The sequence below is a fragment of the Grammomys surdaster genome, unplaced genomic scaffold, assembly GCF_004785775.1.
Source record: "Grammomys surdaster isolate TR1022 unplaced genomic scaffold, NIH_TR_1.0 124491, whole genome shotgun sequence".
Lineage (NCBI taxonomy): Eukaryota > Metazoa > Chordata > Mammalia > Rodentia > Muridae > Grammomys > Grammomys surdaster.
Genome location: NW_021619487.1, coordinates 182,219 through 189,985, shown reverse-complemented (window position 1 = coordinate 189,985; position 7,767 = coordinate 182,219).

Sequence of the window (7,767 nt, the reverse complement as noted above, 5' to 3'; positions counted from 1 at the left end):
TACCAAATAAGTGGAAGAGAAAAATACATAGTAATACATTTGAAAGATGTACATTCAGGAGATTCAACCAGAGTATAGTGACTAAGATGTGTCCACATTGGTGTTATGATATTTAATATTCATTGTAGGTTGGAATAAATCCTGTGGGAAGTGCTATGGCAAGCAAGTCGGTTTTCTGGAGTTAGCCCACTATTTTGGATGGTTGCAAGCGGGGTGTTCTGAGAGACATCAACTCCACAGACTTTGTCTCAGGAATGATTCACATTGTTGAAATAATTATCCTGCCAAAGTTACATAGCCTAATGATTCCTGGGCATGAGCCCAGCCTAATAAGTAAATTTTCTGCAGATAAATTCAAAGATACACTTTCATATCATAATGCTGTTTAGTTGACTAAATGAGTTTATAAACATCTTGATTTGACTCAAATAATTTTAGGAAGAAAATTTAAAGATATCATTTTAGTTGTTTACCAAAAAGATATTATATGGTAGAATCAAGAATAGAATGTGTACCTCCTCATATAATAGTAATTAAAGGTTTCTAACAAGGAATACACTGAGATTATATAAACAGCATTAAGAAGAATCATAGACTTGGGGCATATTTGTAATCAAGAAAAAATATTCATTCTAAGTCATGTCCAAGGATGAGTCCACAGGTAATCATCAAAGTCAGGCCATATGGAACTGTTGCTTTGAATTTTTAATGAGATTATACAATTAAACAGTGTTTTGAATTTATTATCAATGTCCTTCTGTAACTCCCTTTGTGTAACATTTTATCTGTGATATACTTTTTTATAGATTAATCAAAAGGGCTTTATATGTTTGGTAATGATTAATACAAGATGCCCATACAAAGAGAGTTGTATCCCAATTAGCTAACCTAATTATAAGTTGTTCCCCACGACTGCTCTCCATACCCATGTGGTTCTCCATCTTCCTACATCTCTGCCCCCTGTCTCCTACTAGTTCCTCGTCTTCCTTTTTCTCTTCCTCTCCTAACTCCTCCAACCTTATCTCTTCCTAAATATCACCCTTTCTGTTAAAAGAAAAAAAACCTTTCTCTCAAAATACAATTAGAGCATAACTATACCAATTTGTATCAGTAAAGTACAAGATAGATCTAATACCCAGTCCATCATTTTGTTGACTAAACAGAACCTCTGTCATTTCTCCAAACTAAAAGACTTAGTTCTGAACCTGACTTTTTTCTTGGCTTTAGAATGAATGTCAGCTGAAAACCATCCTCTCAGAGTAAAGAGTCTTTGATGGCTGTGAGACTACAAGTCTTCAACTCCATCAGAAATCCAGAATGACTGAATTAACTGAAGATATGGGAAGAATAAACTGTGGCTTCTAATTCTTAGCCCATTTATAGAGACCACTGATTTCCTGGACAGTCCCTTACTTCAAAATATTGGAGCATCTGGTCTTCAGCCTTCTGTCCCAGGATCATCTGACAGACTTAGTAATGCAGAATTATTAAGGGCTGATTACTCAGTCTTGCCAGATATAATCAGTCAACTATTCTCTAAGTGTGTCCTTTGCTGGACAATAATTTGTATGTAGATGAAAAGAGGTAATTTTTGCCTATTGGCTGTCTCACTGCAACAGAAGTAACTCCAAAGATGATCAATTTCTTCTTAGAATCCAAAATAGGGAAGTTGTCCTGGCAGACAGGTCTCTAATCAAAATGAATATTAATACAGAAATATTTGTAACGTCAATTCTGTGGACTTCAGACATTTTGAAAACCAACTATCTATTTAAGGGAATCTTGAATGTTGTCTGTCAACTCCTCTCAGCTATTGCTAATTAAAATATAGAAAACACCATAACAATAAACTCAGAGCCATAAATTTACTATAGGCTCTTAACTGACAGGCTAACCATCTCAAATCAGATAGAAAGTTAAAGAAGGAATGGGTCTAAGCCTCGTATTCCTAAATGTGTTATGTAGGCACAAGGCCTATGACAGTAACCATTTTAATCTCACTTCTATATCAATAAGAATCTCATACCAATGAAAACCTTAAATATGAAATTAAAATAAATTTATACCATTTAAGAAATATAACTTGAGCTTAATAACAATTACACAGATTTCTATCAAATAGGTTATGGCTAAGTAATCAATTCTAGCTATTTATCACTGTTCCAATAAAACCATTACTTTCCCCTAAAAGGACAGCCAAATATAAACCCCCTCAATCCCCAAGCCCAGGGAATAGGGGTGCCAACTGTTCATTAACTTCTTCGAGCTGAATTTGGGCATTAAGATATTGGAAGAGGAGAAGGGGAAGGGTAAATTGATAAGCCTTTGATGTCTGTGTCTTCACTGCATCCAGCTGAAATTTCAGGACATCAGGTTCGAGCAGGCCTGCTCAGCTTGCTTGATTAGTAGATACACCAAGACTGTGTATTCTGCAATCTTCAATTCTCAAACCAAATTTTAGTATCAAGATAATTTTTGTTTGAATTCTGGAATCTAGTATTCTGGTGACCTGCCTTTGTCATGTCTAATCCACATAATTCTGGGAGTTAGAAATATCTTAATCATCTCTTCTGAAAATACACAGACAAAAGCTTTTTCCTAAAATAGTATTTCCTTGAGCCAGTAACCAGAAAAACCTTTATCTTGACCTCATGCCCAGAGGAAAAATATGATCAGAAAACTGAAAATCACACCCATCTTGAAAATCAAATCAACTTAATAACTGAAATACTGTATGTGCCTATTCTTTAGGCCTCCCCTATTTTGCCAAGCATTAAAAGAACCCAGAATTCCCATGTGGCACACACTATACAGAACCTGAGTCTTCTGTGAGGCAATATAGCTTTATATCATCTGAATAAATCTGATTTACACTATGTTTCTGTTTGGCCCTCTGCCGAGACCATCTTTTTATTTATACCATCTATCTGTTTGGCTCTGTACTCCAGAGCAGTTTCCACTTACACACTGTACACTTTACTCTAGAGCCAGTGACAATTTTCCCTACCTCAGTTCCAAACAGAGGTTGATAATACCCACATGATTTGGACAAATCAGTTTATAAATCTTTTCTAAAAGCAAATAATCCCTATATTTTAACTTTATACTTAAATCAGTAACTGCTCCACAATGGAGGCTTATTTGGCTCTCTTGGCTCAGAGCAGCCTAAAATTTCCCTCAGCAGAGGACCTGCCTGCCAGCAGTCTCTTCACAGTTCCTGTGCTGGAGTCATGTGACTCCTATCACTGCCAATCACTCACTCACTATCTTTCTTTAAAAACAAAAATACAGACTTCCCTTCCTCCTCTGCCTGGTCCTGTGGGCTGGGGCAGACACAGAATTGGTCTGCTCCTGTCCTGTGGAGATACTGACTCCTGAGTCATCCTAGAGGAGCCACTGAACTCAGAGCAGCCGAGGAGCCACTGCAATCAGAGCAGCTGAGGACCCACTGTACTCAGAGCAACTGACACTGAGTGGATCCACTCCTGTCCTGTGGAGATACTGACTCCTGAGTCATCCTAGAGGAGCCACTGCACTCAGAGCAGCAGAGGAGCCACTGCAATCAGAGCAGCAGACACCAAGATTAGAATCATAAGACTACAGAGACATCTGGACTCTGAGGAGCTCTGCAACAAGCAAGATAACTGGAAATACAGATTCCAGTCTTACACAGTGAGGGCAGGCAACACTAGAGTTAACCAGATGGCGAAAGGCAAGTGCAAGAACAAAAGCAACAGAAACCAAAGTTTCTTGGCATCATCAGTTCCCAGTTCTCCCAATATAGCAAGCCCTGAGCACCCCATCACACCTGAAAAGCAGGATTCAGAATTAAAATCACTTCTCATGATGATGATAGAGGATTATAAGAAGGAATTAAGTAACTCCCTTAAAGAAATACAGGAGAGTACAAGTAAACAGATAGAAGCCCTTAAAGAGGAATCACAGAAATCCCTTAAGGAAATGCAAGAAAACACAAAGAAGGAATTAAACAAAAACATTCAGGATCTGAAAATGGAAATAGAAACAATAAAGAAAGCTCAAAGGGAGACAACAATGGAAATAGAAAACTTAAGAAAGAGGTCAGGAGTCATAGACGCAAGCATCACCAACCGAATACAAGAGATAGAAGAGAGAATCTCAAATGCAGAAGATACGGTAGAAAATATTGACACAGTTGTCAAAGAAAATGCAAAATGCAAAAAACTCCTAACTCAAAACATCCAGGAAATCCAGGACACAATGAGAAGACCAAACCTAAGGATAATAGGTATAGATGAGAATGAAGACTCCCAACTTAAGGGGCCAGTAAATATCTTCAACAAAATTATTGAGGAAAACTTCCCTAACCTAAAGAACAAGATGCCCATAAACATACAAGAAGCCTACAGAACACCAAATAGACTAGACCAGAAAAGAAATACCTCCCGTCACATAATAATCAAAACATCAGATGCACAAAACAAAGAAAAAATACTAAAAGCAGTAAGGGAAAAAGGTCAAGTAACATACAAAGGCAGACCTATAAGAATTACACCAGACTTCTCACCAGAGACTATAAAAGCCAGAAGAGCCTGGACAGACATCATACAGACCCTAAGAGAACACAATTGCCAGCCCAGATTACTATACCCAGCAAAACTCTCAATCACTATAGATGGTGAAACCAAGATATTCCATGACAAAACCAAATTTGCACAATATCTTCCCACAAACCCAGCACTTCAAAGGATAATTGATGGAAAATGCCAACACAAGGAGGGAAACTACAACCTAGAAAAAGCAAGGAAGTAATCTTCCAACAACCCCAAAAGAAGATAACTATACAAACATAACTTTACCTCTAATAGCAAAAATAACAGGAAGCCACAATCAGTTTTCCTTAATATCTCTTAACATCAATGGTCTCAATTCCCCAATAAAAAGACACAGACTATCAGACTGGATACACAAACAAGACCCAGAATTTTGCTGCATACAAGAAACGCACCTCAGTGACAAAGACAGACACTACCTCAGAATAAAAGGGTGGAAAACAATTTTCCAAGCCAATGGTCCCAAGAAACAAGCTGGAGTAGCCATTCTAATATCAAATAAAATCGACTTTCATGCAAAATTAATCAAAAAAGATAAAGAAGGACACTTCATACTCATCAAAGGAAAAATCTACCAAAGTGAACTCTCAATTCTGAACATCTATGCTCCAAATGCAAGAGCACCTACATACATAAAAGAAACTTTACTAAAGCTCAAAACACACATTACACCTCACACAATAATAGTGGGGGATTTCAACACCCCACTGTCAGCAATGGACAGATCATGGAAACAGAAACTAAACAGAGACACTTTGAAATTAACAGAAGTTATGAACCAAATGGACTTAACAGACATCTATAGAACATTTCATCCTAAAACAAAAGAATATACCTTTTTCTCAGCACCTCATGGTACCTTCTCCAAAATAGACCATATAATTGGTCACAAAACAAGCCTCTACAGATACAAAAAGATTGAAATAATCCCTTGCATCTTATCAGATCACCACGGAATAAGACTGGTCTTTAATAATGACAAAACCAATGGAAAACCGACATGCACATGGAAACTGAACAACTCTCTACGCAATGATGACTTGGTCAAGGAAGAAATAAAGAAAGAAATTAAAAACTTTTTAGAATTCAATGAAAATGAGGACACATCATACCAAAACTTGTGGGACTCCATGAAGGCAGTGCTAAGAGGAAAGCTCATAGCTCTAAGTGCCTACAAAAAGAAACTGGAAAGAGCACACACTAACAAGTTGACTGCACAACTAAAAGCTCTAGAACAAAAAGAAGCAAATACACCCAGGAGGAGTAGAAGGCAGGAAATAATCAAACTCAGGGCTGAAATCAACCAAATAGAAACAGAAAGAACAATACAAAATATCAATAAAACCAGGAGTTGGTTCTTTGAGAAAATCAATAAGATAGATAAACCATTAGCCAGATTAACCAGAGGGCACAGAGACAGTATCCAAATTAATAAAATCAGAACTGAAAAGGGAGACATAACAACAGAAACTGAAGAAATTCAAAAAAATCATCAGATCCTACTACAAAGGCCTATACTCAACAAAACTGGAAAACCTGGAAGAAATGGACAATTTCCTGGACAGATACCAGGTCCCAAAGTTAAACCAGGAGCAGATAAACCATCTAAATAGTCCCATAACCCCTAGGGAAATAGCAGCAGTCATTAAAAGTCTCCCCACTAAAAATAGCCCAGGACCAGATGGTTTTAGTGCTGAATTTTATCAGACCTTCAAGGAAGACCTAATACCAATTCTCTTCAAACTATTCCACAAAATAGAAACAGAAGGAACACTACCCAATTCGTTCTATGAAGCTACAATTACACTCATACCCAAACCCCACAAAGAACTGTCAAAGAAAGAGAACTTCAGACCAATCTCCCTTATGAACATCAATGCAAAAATACTCAATAAAATTCTAGCAAACCGAATCCAAGAACACATCAAAACAATCATCCATCATGATCAAGTAGGTTTTACCCCAGGAATGCAGGGATGGTTCAGTATTCGGAAATCCATCAATATAATCCAATATATAAACAAACTCAAAGAAAAAAACCACATGATCATCTCACTAGATGCTGAGAAAGCATTTGATAAAATTCAACATCCCTTCATGATAAAAGTCTTGGAAGGATCAGGAATTCAAGGCCCATACCTAAACATATTAAAAGCAATTTACAGCAAACCAGTAGCCAACATCAAGCTAAATGGAGAGAAACTTGAAGCAATCCCACTAAGATCAGGGACTAGACAAGGCTGCCCACTCTCCCCCTACCTATTCAATATAGTACTTGAAGTCCTAGCCAGAGCAATTAGACAACAAAAAGAAGTCAAAGGGATACAGATAGGAAAGGAAGAAGTCAAAATATCGCTATTTGCAGATGATAGGATAGTATACTTAAGTGACCCCCAAACTTCCACCAGAGAACTCCTAAACCTGATAAACAACTTCAGCAAAGTGGCTGGTTATAAAATCAATTCAAACAAATCAGTAGCCTTCCTCTACATTGTTAGGAGCCGTGTCCGCCATTGCAAGATGGCGCCGGTTTCCTGCTTCCTGGTTCTTCTTGCGAGCCTTGCTTGAATGTGCACCTGCGCAAGGCGCGAAAACCAGTATGCTAATTTGGCGACATCATAAGAGCCAATGAGTGTGTGGCACGTCTCCTAAAGCTCTATATAAGCCACAAGCTTTTGGGGCTTGGCGTCCCTCACCTCACTACCATCTAAGAGAGCTGTAACACTACCATCTAAGAGAGCTGTAACACTAAAAGAGCTGTAACAATAAAACTGCTGTCAGAAGAATCCTGAGCGTGGCGTTCTCCTTTTCGGCGAGGCGGCGCCCCGCACTACATGAAAGATAAACAGACTGAAAAAGAAATTAGGGAAATGACACCCTTCACAATAGTTGCAAAGAATATGAAATACCTTGTTGTGAATCTAACCAAGCAAGTGAAAGACCTGTACGACAAGAACTTCAAGTCCCTGAAGAAAGAAATTGAAGAAGATCTCAGAAGATGGAAAGATCTCCCATGCTCATGGATTGGCAGGATTAATATAATAAAAATGGCCATCTTGCCAAAAGCAATCTACAGACTCACTGCAATCCCCATTAAAATCCCAACTCAATTCTTCACAGAATTAGAAAAGGAAATTCTCAAATTCATATGGAATAACAAAAAACCCAGGATAGC